This window comes from Lissotriton vulgaris, chromosome 4_1, assembly GCF_964263255.1.
Source record: "Lissotriton vulgaris chromosome 4_1, aLisVul1.2, whole genome shotgun sequence".
In the NCBI taxonomy this organism is placed as follows: Eukaryota; Metazoa; Chordata; class Amphibia; order Caudata; family Salamandridae; genus Lissotriton; species Lissotriton vulgaris.
The window spans coordinates 2,061,656,054-2,061,672,403 of NC_141691.1; the positions used below are offsets into that span (position 1 = coordinate 2,061,656,054).

Genomic DNA, 16,350 nt, shown 5'->3' on the forward strand with positions numbered 1-16,350 from the left:
CACCATATATCCAGGATAGAGACATATATATCAAATTGCTTGAGGACAGTGTCATCTAGACACCCACTAGTAACCACTGTGACAGAGTCCTGACGAAGGTCTAGCCGAAAGGCGTTGTTTGTCAACAAGCCGCCAGTTTCTGTGCATAAAGTTATTTCTGATTTATGAGTTTTAATATATACTTCTTTTGACTAAAGTTGAAAAAAGAAAAAAATGATGTGTGTGTAAATGAATTGAAATGACAATTGTGCTGTTTGAAATATAAACATGTGGTTCATAGATTAGCATTTAGACTGTAAATATATTTATCTTTGTCTATACATTATTAAAACAAAAAATTCTATATAAAAAAGAGTTAAGAATATCAATAAAAAAATAATAAACTGTTTATACTTATCCTGGATTAGTATTTGTGTTTTCACTGTATGTATAACTAATTTAGTCTAGAATAGACATCCCAGCCTGAATGTCTGACAAAATATCGAAATCAAAAATATCGAAATACAAAAATATCGGAACAAAAATATCGAAGTCAAAAATATAGGAATCCTATCCCTAACAAGGTAAGTACAAAAATATCGAAAAAATAATATCGTAGTACAAAAATATCGAAATTAAAAATATCGTTTTTTTAAATGTATTAATAATAATGTAAAAATAATTATAAAATACATATAATGTTACAAATATTAAATAAAAATATTAAAACATAATTAAAAAATTAAAACTAATACATATACATTTAAAATAAATTAAAAACTTAATAATTTAATGTAATTTTATATTTTTTTATTTCATTTAATTGATTTAATTTAAATTTATTTTATTTTTACCCTGTACGACTGTACCCCAAAAACTCAAAACTGACCCTGAACCCTAAAAATACCCCTTTACCCAAAAACCCAAAACTGACCCTGAACCCTAAAAATATCCCTGTACCCCAAAAACCCAAAACTGACCCTAAACCCTAAAAATACCCCTTTACCCAAAAACTGAAAACTGACCCTGAACCCTAAAAATACCCCTTTACCCAAAAACTGAAAACTGACCCTAAACCCTAAAAATACCCCTTTACCCAAAAACTGAAAACTGACCCTGAACCCTAAAAATACCCCTTTACCCATGAACTGAAAACTGACCCTGAACCCTAAAAATACCCCTTTACCCAAAAACTGAAAACTGACCCTGAACCCTAAAAATACCCCTTTACCCATGAACTGAAAACTGACCCTGAACCCTAAAAATACCCCTCTACCCATGAACTGAAAACTGACCCTGAACCCTAAAAATACCCCTGTACCCAAAATTAATTAATATTATTTAATTACCAATTAATTATTAATTAACAATAACAATAAAGTAAATATATTAGCACATTTGCTGTAATTAATTTAATTTAATAATTAATATTATTTTGTCCAATTAATTAATTAAGAATAACAATAAATTATATATTAAAAAATTACTATAATTAATGTAATAAAATAATTAATAATAACTAATTTCCAACTAATTAATAATTATAAATATGTAAAAATTATAATTAATTAACTAATTAATAGAAATTAATTACCAATTAATTAATTAAAATATGTACAAACATATATCAATTAATTAATTATTATTAAATTACTTTCCACCCTATTCCCCTATAAACCCATAACCCGCTACAGAACATATTTATCAATTAATCAATTAATTACAAATAATTAAAAATTAATTCTCAATTAATTAATTAATAATTCCTACTAATTAATAATTAATTTAACATAATTAAATTACTTCCCACCCTATTCCCCTATAAACCCACAACCTGCTACAGTAGTAAAAGACAATATTTAATTAAATTACATTAAAAATAAATAATAAAACACAATAAATACAATATAATATACACTAAATGTATTTAAAAATTGATATTAGTAACATCAAAGTTATTAATTTCGATATTGTGAACATCGATATTTACAACTTCGATATTACTGATATCATACCAATATCGATATTTAGACTGTCGATATTACTTACCTTCGATATTTTTGTATATCGATATTTAAACTTCGATATTTTGGTATATCGATATTTAAAACTCGATATTTTGTCTGTGTACCTCCCAGCCTAATGTAAAACAGACCGTGCCCGGTGTCACCGCTTTCCAATGAAGTATTTTCCCTGTCTGGGTTCTTTATCCTGATTTCAGGGGCCCCGTTTTTTTTCCAAAAACAGCTATGCGCCTGACTAGTTTAGAGATTCAGCGAGGCCAGTGGCCCCCCCTGCAGCCTGGGTCGTGCCTCCACCAGGTAAATATACTGAGTGGGGAGTCAGTGTCAGTGGGGCCAAGGGGCCCAGATCTGTTCATGAGTCTTCATGAAAGAAGCAAAAGCCCTCCCAACCTTTACACACATGGGCTATGTCACGGTATGTATTCATGGATCTTAGGCATGTGGCAGTAAGTGTGTCCATGCAGGCATGTGCATGTGTCTTTTGATGTGTGCATGGTAACAATCATTTGAGTGTGTGCATGAACTTTTGTTTGTTTGTACCTGTCTGTCTATAGGTTTGCGTATGTACAGGTTTGCGTATGTCGAAGTATTTGTGATTATGTGTGCACATGTGCATCTGTGTTTGTGCGACACTGGGTTTGTGTTCTGCAGCTGTGTATGAATGTGTGCATGCTTTTGTCGGTGTGTCTTTGCACTGTTGTTCTGCTGTCACAATCTGGATTCCAAAATGTCAACTAGAATAGATCTTGATTACAGAATTGAGTCTACATTATTGATGATGTGCGCTTTGCATCTGCTTGCCACCAGCCACGGAATATCATCTTTTTAGGTAGTCTTTTTTCCATGCCATTGGCAAGGAGGTATACTGAGCATGGAGGAGCAAATGTGTTACTGTAGTCAGTATTGTGTTGTTGGACTTTTGTTGTTGAGATTTGTGCTTGATGACCTTTATGGGGTTGGATTCATGTCCTGAAGTGTTGTGAAGGTGACGGGTCAGTTTCAGGATGTCAAGTTTATCTCCTTGGGTAAGAGATGTGCACCTCAAATCAGTTCTGACCTGGAATAATGACATTTATTGATGGGCCTTGCGGAACCTTTGAATCAGCTGAAATTCACTACCTGTTATTGGTGGGTTAAGAACTGAGACCCCAGGTCTGTGATTTTTTTCTCTCGTTGATCAGTCTTGTGGAACTGGAAGACCATTTGAGACCCACCGCCAGCGATTACTTCCAGTTCTTGATGGGTCTCAAGTAATGCTTAGACCATCTGAGATCAACAGTGATTATTTCCTGTTCTTGGTGGATCTAGAAGAACTGTTGGACCAGCGAAGATCCAACGCCAGTGATTACTCTACGAGACAGGCTGTTGTACATCATGCGAAGCCTTCAAAACAGTAATTAGTGGCAAAGGTCCATCCAGTGACCTTTGTTCCCAAGATAAATCGTCGGTCTCCCCTGATAGGTGGCCTCCCACATCAAGGTCCATCCAATGACCTGTGGAATGAACTTGAATCTCCACCCACTGAAGATGAGCTCGTCAGTGCCTTGGCCGGGACGCAAACTGGTAAGACCCCAGGCCCAGAAGGACTCCTTATGGAGTTCTTTTGTCAGTTTTCATCACTTACTTCACCTCGGCTATTCAGTGTGTTGGAAGATGCCAGATCAATGAGGTCTTTGCCGGAGACCTTAAAGCAGCCAATAATAGTCCTACTAAAACTGGGCAAACCACCTGACTTCTGTCAATGGTACGAGCCAATCTCATTAAGCAGCGGGCGTGCCGATTGTGCGCCAAAGGCGCGCCAAAGGTAAGCCCGTCTGCGCCCGTCCGCGACCGGATCGCGACCAGCGCCAGGACCCCTGGACCCCGAAGACCCCGACCGACCCGCAGGACGTACTCCGCCGCCACCCTCAGCGCACTCAACACCGGCCGACGCCCAGAGTGCCACCAAGCCACACCACGACGCACCCACGGACCCTTCAGCTGCCACGCCTGCAAGTTCACCTGCATCCGGACCTGCCTCGCACCACCACCCGCCAAGTCAAACACCAGCAGCACCCACCTCAAGTGCATCCTGCTCAACACCCGCTCCGTCCACAGACACGCCATCGAACTCTGGAACCTCCTCGACACCACAGCCCCTGACGTTGCCTTCCTCACGGAGACCTGGATGAACGCCTCTTCAGCTCCCGACATCGCCATCGCTATCCCAGAGGGCTACAAGATCGTCCGGAGGGACCGAAACGCCAACCAGATGGGAGGAGGCATCGCCATCGTCCACAGGAGCACCATCCGTCTCACGACCAGCACCGACAACACCCTGACCAGCGCCGAACACCTGCATTTCCAGATCCACACCAACCCGAACACCACCCTCAGAGGCACCCTCATCTACCGACCCCCTGGACCACGCACGCAATTCAGCGAAGACATCGCCGACTTCGTCAGCCCACATGCACTCCCCTCCGCTGACTACATCCTCCTGGGAGACCTCAACTTCCATCTGGAGAACAACAACGACCACAACACCAGCACCCTGCTCGACAACCTCTCCAACCTGGGACTCAAGCAACTGGTGTCCACCCCCACCCACCTCGCCGGACACACACTCGACGCAGTCTTCTCTTCCAGCACAGACATCGACTTCAGCCACGCCACTGAGCTTCAATGGACGGACCACAGCTGCGTCCACTTCACCTTCAAGAGAACGACGACCCACCACCACCAGCAACAGGCCGCCCGCAGAAGCTGGAACAAGATCACAGCAGACCAGCTCGCCACCTCCCTGAGCCAGCACCCTCCTGCCAGCTCAGCGAACCCCAGCCAGGCCGCCGACAACCTCACAAAGTGGATCAGCAACTGCGCGGACGAACTCGCCCCACTGAGGACCCCGCCTAGCAGACCCGGCAGCAAGAAGGCCCCATGGTTCACCGACGAACTCAAGAGCTCCAAGAAGAACTGCCGCGCCCTCGAGAAAGTCTGGAGAAGGGAACCGACACCGGACAACAGGACCTCCTTCAAACTTGCCACCCGGAAACACCACCAGCTGATCCGCGCCGCCAAGAAAACAGCATTCAAGGACCGGTTGGACAACAACGCACACAACTGCAAGGAACTCTTCAACATCGTGAAAGAGCTTTCCAACCCCAGCGCAGGAAACAACGACATCACCCCATCGCAAGACCTCTGCAACTCCCTCGCTTCATACTTCCACAACAAGATCGCGGACATACACAACAGCTTCAACAACCAACCAACGCACACCATGACCGAACAACCACCCCCCACCACCACCCTCCACGCCTGGACCCCGATCAGCACCGAAGACACCATCCGCACAATGAACTCCATCCACTCCGGATCACCGACCGACCCCTGCCCTCACCACGTCTTCAACAAGGCCGACGCTGTCATCGCACCCCACCTGCGAGACATCATCAACACATCCTTCGACACCGCCACCTTCCCTGAGAGCTGGAAGCACGCCGAACTCAGCGCTCTACTCAAGAAACCCACAGCGGACCCCACCGAATTCAAGAACTACCGCCCCATCTCGCTCCTCCCGTTTCCAGCCAAAGTCATCGAGAAGACCGTCAACAAGCAGATGGCCGCCTTCCTCGAGACGAACGGATCCCTCGACCCCTCACAGTCCGGCTTCCGAGCCAACCACAGCACCGAGACCGCCCTCATCGCCGCCACCGATGACATCCGAGCCCTGATGGACAATGGAGAAACAGCGGCCCTCATCCTCCTAGACCTCTCCGCGGCATTCGACACGGTCTGCCACCGCACCCTAGTACGGCGCCTCAGCAACATCGGCATCCAGGACAAGGCGCTGGAATGGATCATCTCCTTCTTCGACGGAAGAACACAGAGAGTCCGCCTACCACCGTACAAGTCAGAGGCCTCCGAAGTCATCTGCGGCGTCCCCCAAGGATCATCTCTGAGCCCCACCCTCTTCAACGTCTACATGAGCCCCCTCGCGGCCATCGTACGCAAACACAACCTCAGTATAATCTCCTACGCCGACGACACCCAGCTGATCCTCTCCCTGACCAACGACCCCGCCGCCGCCAGAGCCAACCTGCACGAAGGGATGAAAGAGGTAGCCGAGTGGATGACAACCAGCCGCCTGAAACTGAACTCGGACAAGACGGAGGTCCTCATCCTGGGCTTCTCACCCTCCGCCTGGGACGACTCCTGGTGGCCTCCCGCCCTGGGCACCGCACCCAAACCGACAGACCATGCACGAAACCTGGGCTTCATCCTGGACTCCTCCCTCTCCATGACCAGGCAAGTCAACAACGTCTCCTCGGCGTGCTTCAACATCCTACGCATGCTACGGAAGATCTTCTGGTGGATCCCCACCGAGACCAGGAAGACCGTCACCCAGGCCCTCGTCACCAGCCGACTGGACTACGGCAACGCCCTCTACGCCGGTACCACCGCCAAGCTCCAGAAGAGACTCCAGCGGATCCAGAACGCCTCAGCCAGACTCATCCTCGACATCCCACGAACCAGCCACATCTCCGGACATCTGAGAGACCTTCACTGGCTCCCCATCAACAAAAGAATCACCTTCCGCCTCCTCACCCACGCACACAAGGCCCTACACGACCAAGGCCCGAGCTACCTCAACAGCCGAGTCAACTTCTACGCTCCCAAACGCCACCTCCGATCAGCCAACCACGCCCTCGCCGCCGTCCCCCGCATCCGAAGAGCGACTACAGGAGGAAGGTCCTTCTCCTACCTGGCCGCCAAGACCTGGAACTCCCTCCCGACCGACCTGCGCCTGACCCAAGACCACCTCTCCTTCAGGAAGAAGCTGAAACCTGGCTGTTCGAGCAGTAGCGGCACCCCCCCCCCCCCCCAGCGCCTTGAGACCCTACGGGTATGTAGCGCGCTTTATAAGTGTCACTGATTGATTGATTGATTAATTATAGTTCAAGTCAAGGGCATCGCCAAGGCATTGGCCTACAGGTGGTTGGGGGTAATTGGCTCCTTGATACAGAAACAAAAATGACTTAATTTCAAACAGGGCATCCAAGTGTTCAGACTGCACTCATGTGAGTGCCGAACGTGACCATCCTCTGTTCACTATTGCTCATTGATTTTGTGAAGGTCTTTGATTCTCTGGACACGGTCTTCATGCAGCAGGTTCTAACTCGATTGAACTTGGGGCCATACTTTCTTCTATAATTAAAGTCATCCAGTGGCCAGAGTTAGAAAGAGGAACAAGACCAGGATTCCAGCAGGAGGGAGATTATGAAGATCACATTTCTGTATGTGCAGACGACCTACTCCTTTTCATGCGACATCCCAGGCCGACAGATCAGAGACTTGTGCAAATAAAGAACTAATGTGGGCCGGCATCTGGACTGCACGTGAGCTGGGATAATACCCAGTCTGGTCCCACCTTTGAGCCCACTCACAGCTGCGAATTACACCTCATACCCCTGAGACACCGTATCATAAGTAAGAATCATAATTGCAGCAGACCACCCCTCAATATACGTGGGAGGGTTTCACTGTTAAGATGATCCTGTTTTCTAAACCTGTCTGTATTTCAGACCTTCCCTTATGAAATCCCCAAACACTATCTTGACAAGCTTTAATCCAAAGCAATCTGCTTGATTTCAGCAAACAAACCCAGAGAATTGCCTTTGGTAACTGCACCCAATCAATGTTTGGAAGGGGGAAGGACGTGGCAGAAGTACATTGGTATTAGTGGGCCTCCCAGCTCCTGCTTATCAGTGAATGATTTGGTAACAAGGACAACCCAGCTTTTCACATCGAGCGGACCCTTCTGAAGGAACAGGGATTACTAAATGTCCTATAGAGCCCCAGCGAGCCTATGAATGGTCCTTAAATGGTGAACACTATATGGTGGACTAAATTTATACGTTTCTGAACCTATTCAGAATACGGCTTGAGCTTTGGGATCCCTGGAACATCTGGCAGCGCAGACGTAGTCAACATACAAACATGAGACGGAGAACCCGGTGGATTGTATCCACAAACCAGCCACGAATTACATAAGGATGATGCTAAGGACGATCAGTCCTTTGAGACTCACATGAGTACTTGTTATCAGTGGGTTCCAAACTTACGGTCACCATGAATAGACACACTCAAGAATACACACTAAGAATATACTTTTATGACTTTTATTAAACTCAAAATCCAATTCTAGGGCAAAGAATGTGTATAATTGGGACCATAAAAATAACCGTTATGGAGTCCCTAAAAAAATCGATGAGGCCCATCAGGCAGCCTGGGGTACCTGCCTTGGGCCTTGGAAAAGGAAAAGGTATTTTCAGGATTCATCTGCATGAGTGCTCAGGGCCAGTTCCCTGCTCCCTGGAAGCACTAACTCCTTTCACGCTAACCTTTCTCTGGGTGCATCTTAAGTATTCCTTTTGGGTTATTGAAAGTTATTAAAATCAGCAATCAATGTGTGAGTTTAATTACCAGGCATCTACTTTTATGAAAAGACTGAATTACATGTCATTCGAAACAGATATTTAGAAAAATGTAATATTTAGAAAAACAATCATATGCTACCAAACATCAAATAATACATGCCTGCAAACCAAGCTCATTCTAAAATAAACATCAAACGATATTCGCCTGTAGTGAAACACATATTGAACAATACTAAGTCCTATGCATTTATAATTTTTCAAAAATGCACTTGAATACATGAGTATATGGGATGCGATGCGGGGTATCTAAATATGAAAAATATGAAGATCACATCAAAATAGGAGGGTTAACTTACATGGCAGACACCCTCCTGGCAGGGAACATATATGAGGCACATTAAATAGGAAAAAGACCTCAGAGCATAGCACAATATTGGTATCTCACTATTAGAGAAAGTATGGGAAGATTCTTAAAACCATTCATCACTCTATATTCCGAAATTTAATTACTCGATAACACACAGTTTGTTAAATAAATTCAACCAGGGGCGTAACACAGGCCCCCGCAGCCCCTGCATTGCGGGAGTGCCTCAGGCCCCTGCTTCAGTTCAGGGAGCTCCCTCGCTCCAGTAACCCCCTCACTCAGCAGCGGAATTTAATGGTGAGAACGGCCATGGTGCGCGAACGGCCTTTTAATTAAATTGTACGCGCATGACCAAAGGAGTAACACAGGAGGCCCCTGCAGCCCCCGGGCCACGTTGCGGGTGGCCGGGGCCGTGCTCCAGGGGCCCCCTCACTAATAAAATGGTGCGCACAATGGCGGCGCACGCCCGGCCTCTTAATTAAGTAAATGGCCCCTGAGGCAGGCTCTTATGGTGCGCACAAGATGTCTCAGCGCCTGCGCGAGCCGTGAGTGCGCATCTTCAGGGTGGGTGGGGCTGCTGGTGAGTTAGCAAGCACTCTGTTAACAGTGTGTGAGCATACGTTTGTCATGCGCAGTACAATTATGAGTGCGCATAAACATGACTGCCATGGAAGCTGCAGGTGTTTGTAACTGTCCTGGCCAAGGAAGGAGGGAGTGGTCCGTGGTGGCGAGGAGTCGCTCTTTTGTCCGAAAATGGAGAATAACTGTCCACGTGTCCACTTCTGGCTGACTTGGCTAACGACTTTGCCGGCAAGAGATTTTGTAAGTACGAACCTTGCGCCTTTATAATATCTCGTAGACTCGTGCATTTACTTGTTGACCCGAGTGACGAGTCGACTTTCGCACCGGAGTCCACATCAACATAACTCCCCTGTTATGATATGAAAGCAAAATACACCAGAGAATATCTTCAAGTAGATTTATTCTTCAGAGAAAGAACCTGAACAGCTTCTTGCCAGACACGGCTGGACCAACTGCTAATGATGCCACAGAGGGGACATCACATCAGAATCTCTAGAGCATCATAGAGATGTACCATTCTAGACAGTAAAACATGTGTACAATTCTATACAGCATAACATGGAAATATAACACGTCTCCCGCTTTACAGTAAAACAACCAAAAAGAAAATAATGATAATAGAGTCCAAAATAAAACTATAGCTAATAAAACAAAGAAAGTCAAGAAAAATAATCTTTCAGATACGCAGGCAACCTTCTTTCACTAGCGCCCCTCAAAACGCGTGAAACATCAGACCCATCTCCCTCCCTTGCAGGCGTACCCTGTTCATCAGATCCAATTACCTCTTCAATGGAAGAAGAATCAACCTCCTGTTCAGTAGAAAACTCTGCATCCTTCATCAATATCCATGGTGAACATTGCTCACAATCATACCTACCCTCCAAATTCTCCACAAGTTTGCAATCTCCCCTTTGATATAACGCCACACGCCTTAAATTCCAAACTTGACCATTAGTTAATCTAACCCAATTGCCACCCACAGCTTTCTCTTTAAACGGTCCTCTAAGCTTGTTTACAAAATTGCTAGGTCCTCCATGTTTCACTTTTACCCAATCTCCAACCTTAAGGAACCGTTTGTCTTCCACACTCAACTTCTCACACTGTGAATCACCCGTTATTGGTTTTTTACACATCCAGGAGGGAAGTAACTTAGTGCCTGCCTCCCTTCCCCGCATCATTCCTTATGGACTTTTACCCAAGTCATTGTTCACTGTTGTGCGATATGCCCACAGCATTTCACTCACTGACTCAAGTACAGGTAGACCAGCACCGTAAGCTAACTGCATGGCACCTTTAACCATACGGTTAATGCGCTCCACAAGTCTGTTTCCTTGTGGGTTGTATAACGAACAGCAATTGTAGCTTTGGTTGTAATACTACTCATAAAAGCAACCTCCACCCATTTTGATTTAGCATCCACCAAAACAACAGCATACTTCTCATTTTCTTTTAGGAATGAAAATGGCCCAATAAAGTCTAGACAAACCTTTTCCCAAACTTTGTCAGCCAAAGAGACATGCTGGGGCTCATTAGAAGATCCAATACCAACCCTCAACCTTTTCGCAGACTCCTTGCACGCCACACATTTTTCTACCCAATCCTTCACCTGCTGATCCATAGATGGCCACCAATAAATCTCTCTCAATCTCCTTATGGTATTGTTTGCCCCATATGACCCTCATGTGCCAAACTAATCAGTCTAACATGAAAACCCTGCGGCGGTACAAACTTATCATGACGCATAATCACACCATCATCGGTAACAGATAATTGATCCACAATCTTCAAAAAAGGTCGCACGCCAAGTGGAACAGAACTTTCTCTTCTGATATCACCCTTCATCATCCTACGAACACCGATCAATGTTGCATTCTCTTCCATCTTCTTAATCCAAGTCTTCCTTTGAATAGCACCATCCAAACCCTCTAACACATCATCAACACTTGCCACAACTTCTTCCGTTGAAAAATCCCAAACCACTGCTTCCTTATCCGGAAGTCCTGACAAGCAGTCAGCAACCCTGTTGCGCCACCCTGGAACATACTCTACTTTACAGTCAAATTCTTGCAACTTCATAGCCAGTCTTGCCAATCTACCTGAACAATTATTTATCCCCCCTGGACCCAAAACTTTCAACAACGGTTTGTGATCCGTACGCAACAGAAAATGACTGCCCCACAAGAATACTCTAAAATGACTAGTAGCCCAAGCCGCCGCCAAAGCCTCCCTTTCTATAATGGAGTAGTTACGTTCAGACTCAGACAAGGAACGTGAAGCGAACGCCACAGACCTTTCCGCTCCCCACGCACTTGTGCCAAAACAGCCCCAATGCCCACAGCACTGGCATCCACAGTAAGAATATTATCAAGTCCATTCTGAAAAGGAGTCAACACACCTGCATGAACTATTTCCTTTTTGCTTAAGTCAAAAGCAGATCGTTTTACCCCTTCTCAAAAGCTCCCTCAAGGATTCTGTCTTATGTGAAAAATTCAGCACAAACTTTGAATAATATTCTACTAAACCCATGAAGGATTTCAAAAGAGTCTCTATCATGTGGCACACATGCGTTCACAATGGCACTAACCAGGTTTTCCTTCCTCAGTGACTAAATATCCCAAATACTCTACTTGTTGTGTTTTGAATTTGCACTTTTCTCGCTTTAAAGTCAGGTCAGCCTTCGCAATTCTATCTAACACCTTTGCAAGGGCCTGATTATGTTCATAATCATCTTTTCCAAAGACCAGTGTGTCGTCTTGAAACACGACAGCCTTGTCAACACCTGATAAAATTGAATTCATCAAACGCTGAAAAACACTCGCAGCAGAGCACAATCCAAACAGGATAAATGAAGTCAGGAATTTGGATTCAGCACTGAGTTCAACCTGGTGATATGCACTCCACATATCTAGTTTGCTGAAAACCTTTGCACCATCAAGCATTAAGATCAATTCATTAATGTTTGGCAAAGGGAACTTGTCAGATATTACATTTTAATTCAAACTTCTCAAATCCACACAGAATCTGAGTGGGCCATCCTGTTTGTTTGTGATAACGACCGGAGATAACCATTCAACAGCCTCCACTGGCGCAATCACTTTGTCATCCAAAAGCTGCTGATGATTTCCTTTACCTTTGCACTAGCTGCAATGGGGACCCTTCTAGCTGTATGCTTGATTGAAATCGAATTTTCTTTTAATTTGATAACATGTTGACAATTTTTAAATCTTCCCAGTCTAGGCTCAAATACCCCACTGAATTTATCCAACAAATCGTTCAGACTATCAGCGTTACATGCATTCACAGTCATGACAGGTATTTCCGCTGTGGGAGGGATCCACTTTAATCCCCAAGTCATATTGGTGTCGCCAACCCAAAATTGGCGGTCCTTCTTCAGCCACATACTTTTTCCCATGAGTTTCTCTCCCTCCAAACACTATCTTTGCTTCCATGTACCCTACCACCTTAATATCATTCCCTTGATATGATTTCAGTATCACATCAGATCTAGATAATGAATTACTGTGCCATGTTTTATCATAAATATCTTGTGGTATGATGGTATACAGTGATCCGGTATCAACCATCAATGAAATCATCTTTCCATTTATCTCAAAATCAGCCTTTGGTCGTGTTCTTCTCTTCTCCAGACCCTCCACCTCCGCCACATCAATATCACCATTAACAACAACAACCCTGTAAGTGGATGTAGAATCATTCACACATGCAACTTTTTCATTTTGTTGTTTGCACATGCGTGTCAAATGTCCTTTTTTCCACACTTTAAACAATCCTTCCCAACTGCATAGTACTGTTTCGAATCCCCCATATGATATGTGCTCCCACATCTGAGACAATGTTTCGCTGCAATCTTCCCAGATGCTTTATTAAAGTTCCTCTGAAACTTGTTATTATTATTATAATTGTTTTGACTCTTGTTTTTGATGGCACAAACACTCTCCGAATTATCTTCCAAAACTGCGACTTCTTTATCTTTGTTGCTGTTGGAAATTATTTTCATTTCCCTCATGCATTTCTCAGATTCCTCTACCGCTTTTGCAATGGCTATGGCATCTTTTAGCTGGTCACGAATCATCTCCTCTTGCATTGCACCAAATAGACATTTAGCTGAGAGTTCCCTCAATCTGGCTACAAAGTCATCATTACTTTCATTTTGTCGTTGAGGCTGTGTATAAAATGTATGCCTTCTCATGACCATATTAACATGCTTGGCAAACTTCTTTTCAAATGTCATCACTGCTTTCTTATAGACATCATCCATATCTTCTCCATCAGGAAGATATTTAAAAACATGTTGTCCTTCTTTCCCCAGACAACCCAAGAGTAAAGCTCTCTTCCTAGCAGCTGGAAATTCTGTGCCATCTAAAGCTACTAAATAATTCTCAAAGCAATCCATCCAGTCTTCCCATTCAATAGGAGGCTCGCCTGGAGACATTAGAAAAGCTGGCGGAATTACAATGGCAGTGCTCAACTCCATGTTTCTCATGCATTACAAATTGTCGCCAGACGATGGCAGCAAAGCCTGAGAATACCTCCTAGAAATGAACACAGCTGACCAATGAGATATCAGTTTACAGATTGTTCTGTCTTCTTCTGTGTTTACTTCCTTGAAGAAAGTAAAGGGTGAACATACACTTGCTGCTGCACCCCATAATGTAAGTATTCATTAAGCTTTATTACTCCATTGTATTGTAGTCTGTTACTCAGTAAGTACGGTGTTTCATCACCCAAAGCACAGTGTAAACTGATGCCTGTTGTTGCTTAACCCTTTCGATGCTCATGACGAGCTCAGCTCATCATGAGGCACGGTTGAGCTGTGCTTATGGCGAGCTGAGCTCGTCATGAATCATGGACTAGAGCATTTTCCAGCACAGGAGGGGAAAACCCTTAGCAGCCAAGGTGTTAAACTGACCTACGCTCGTCAGAGATTTTTTTTTAAAAACCACTGCCACACACAGGTTCGAGCTTATCTGCCTCTTCACCACTCACGCTGTGTTTATTATTATTTTTTATACTAGGCGAATTATAAGAATGAGCTCTTCCTTCCGCTCACGCTTCGTTTTTTTTTTCTTACACTCGGACGATTGCTCAAGCTCGAGCTCTTTTCCCCGCTTCACTGCTCGCGCTTTGTTTTCCTTTGAACACTTGAAAGACTGCTCCAGCTCGAGCTCTTTCTTCCGCTTCACTGCTCGCGCAGTGTTTACTTTTGAACAGCCTGCAGATCTGACATTATCTCCTCGCTCCTCACAGATTATTTACATAAGCAATTCTGGCTGACAGTTGAATTTCTCAAACAAACGTCAATTGTACAAATATGTCAGCGTGCACATTCACACTAAATGTATTAATCTGACCTTTCCGCTTTCTTGTATATTGTTTAAAATAAACTATGCTACAAATATTATCGCTTTGCCTTTAAACCCCTCTTCTGCATTTTCCATTGAATAATTCACGTTTGAAGTCCTTTATAAATTCCTTCATGCTCAGTTTGCCTCAAGCTATTCGTATTTGCTTTGCCACAAGCTGATAATATAAACAGATTGCCAATAATTGAAGCTTTTTTCACATTCTAGTCATCCTGCGCACATTTATATATTAAAGAAATTACTCCTGATCCCCTCATACCAGAAGATTCACACATAGTCCTTGACATCGACCACTCCAATTCAATATTATCCAGACCACCCTTGATGGATAGCTCAAAATTGGATATGACCACTATTGTCCCCCTCCCCCCTCCCTCTCACACAGGGGATAGCCCAGTCCCCACTCACCTATTATCCGCTGCAACATCTGAAGGAACTCTTACATCTGCTGCATTCTTTTCGCCCATACAACCGCACCTAAAGGATGGTCTAGACTCCACTCAGACTCCACTCACCCACCACCTACCACAATATCTGAAGGAACCCCGACAGTGGCTACACTCATCCCGCCGATACCATCATTGAACTCAATGACCCTTCCTCAACCTCAAGTGGGGAGCTATTATACCACTCCTGCAAAAGACATGCACATTGATACCACGGACATTTCGCCTCCCCAAACAGCTCATACACCAACACCTATTACTTTCTCCCCATCTCTGTCCTGATCGACCAAATTAATGTGTTAGCATCCAACATATCTCATCTTAAGGATGATATGCTTAATCTTTCAACCATCATGAAAGATCTTCTTACCCTACATAGAGCCACCAATGACTCAGTGAATCTGATCAGTCTCCAAACGAGAAACTATTGCTCCACTAATGCTCCCATTGACAACTCTACTCAACACAACCAAACCTATGCCCAACCTAGTATAACTACACCCTATGTCTCCCTCCCGATCAACACCATTCATGATAGTCTATCCTCCATCTCTGGGTCAAAGAGACCAAGCGATTATCTCTCCGACACGGACATTGATGACCTTCTTTTATCCTATGCCCTGGATTCTGACAATAGTAAGTCTCATTGCAGCACAATTCAATCCATTGTAACCAACCCCCTCAGAGAACCTACACTTAATAACAGAGCGGTTAACAGAGATAACCTCACACACATCAATTTAGGACTGACTGCCTTAATCCCCTCGTTCAACAAGCTGAAGTGTGGGCTTTTAAATTGTAGATCTACCAGCAAACATGCTACTGATATCTTCAATCTCATTTTAGATGACAACTTAGACATTCTGGTCCTCACAGAAACTTGGCTAAAAAACTCCTCATCTCCCATTCTCGACCTACTGGTTCCTCCCTCCCATGATCTAATTCGACTTGATAGGATTGGGAAAATTGGTGGAGGGGTAGCCTGCATTTATCGTAACTCACTATCAGTCAAACAAGCAGACTCCATTGAACTGACGTTGTGCGATTATCTTTGCATCAATATCTCAGACTCTAAGCGCATCACTAGTAAGTTACACATATTTTACCACCCACCTGGTGATAATTTGACTTGTATCGATGAGATTATGG

General features: G+C 44.3%; 1 protein-coding gene across 1 annotated transcript in view; it reads left to right on the top strand.

Moving 5' to 3' along the window:
• LOC147724979 (E3 ubiquitin-protein ligase TRIM39-like) overlaps window positions 1–16,350 on the top strand; it is a 105,568-nt gene that overhangs the window by 36,208 nt on the left and 53,010 nt on the right. The window lies entirely within an intron of this gene.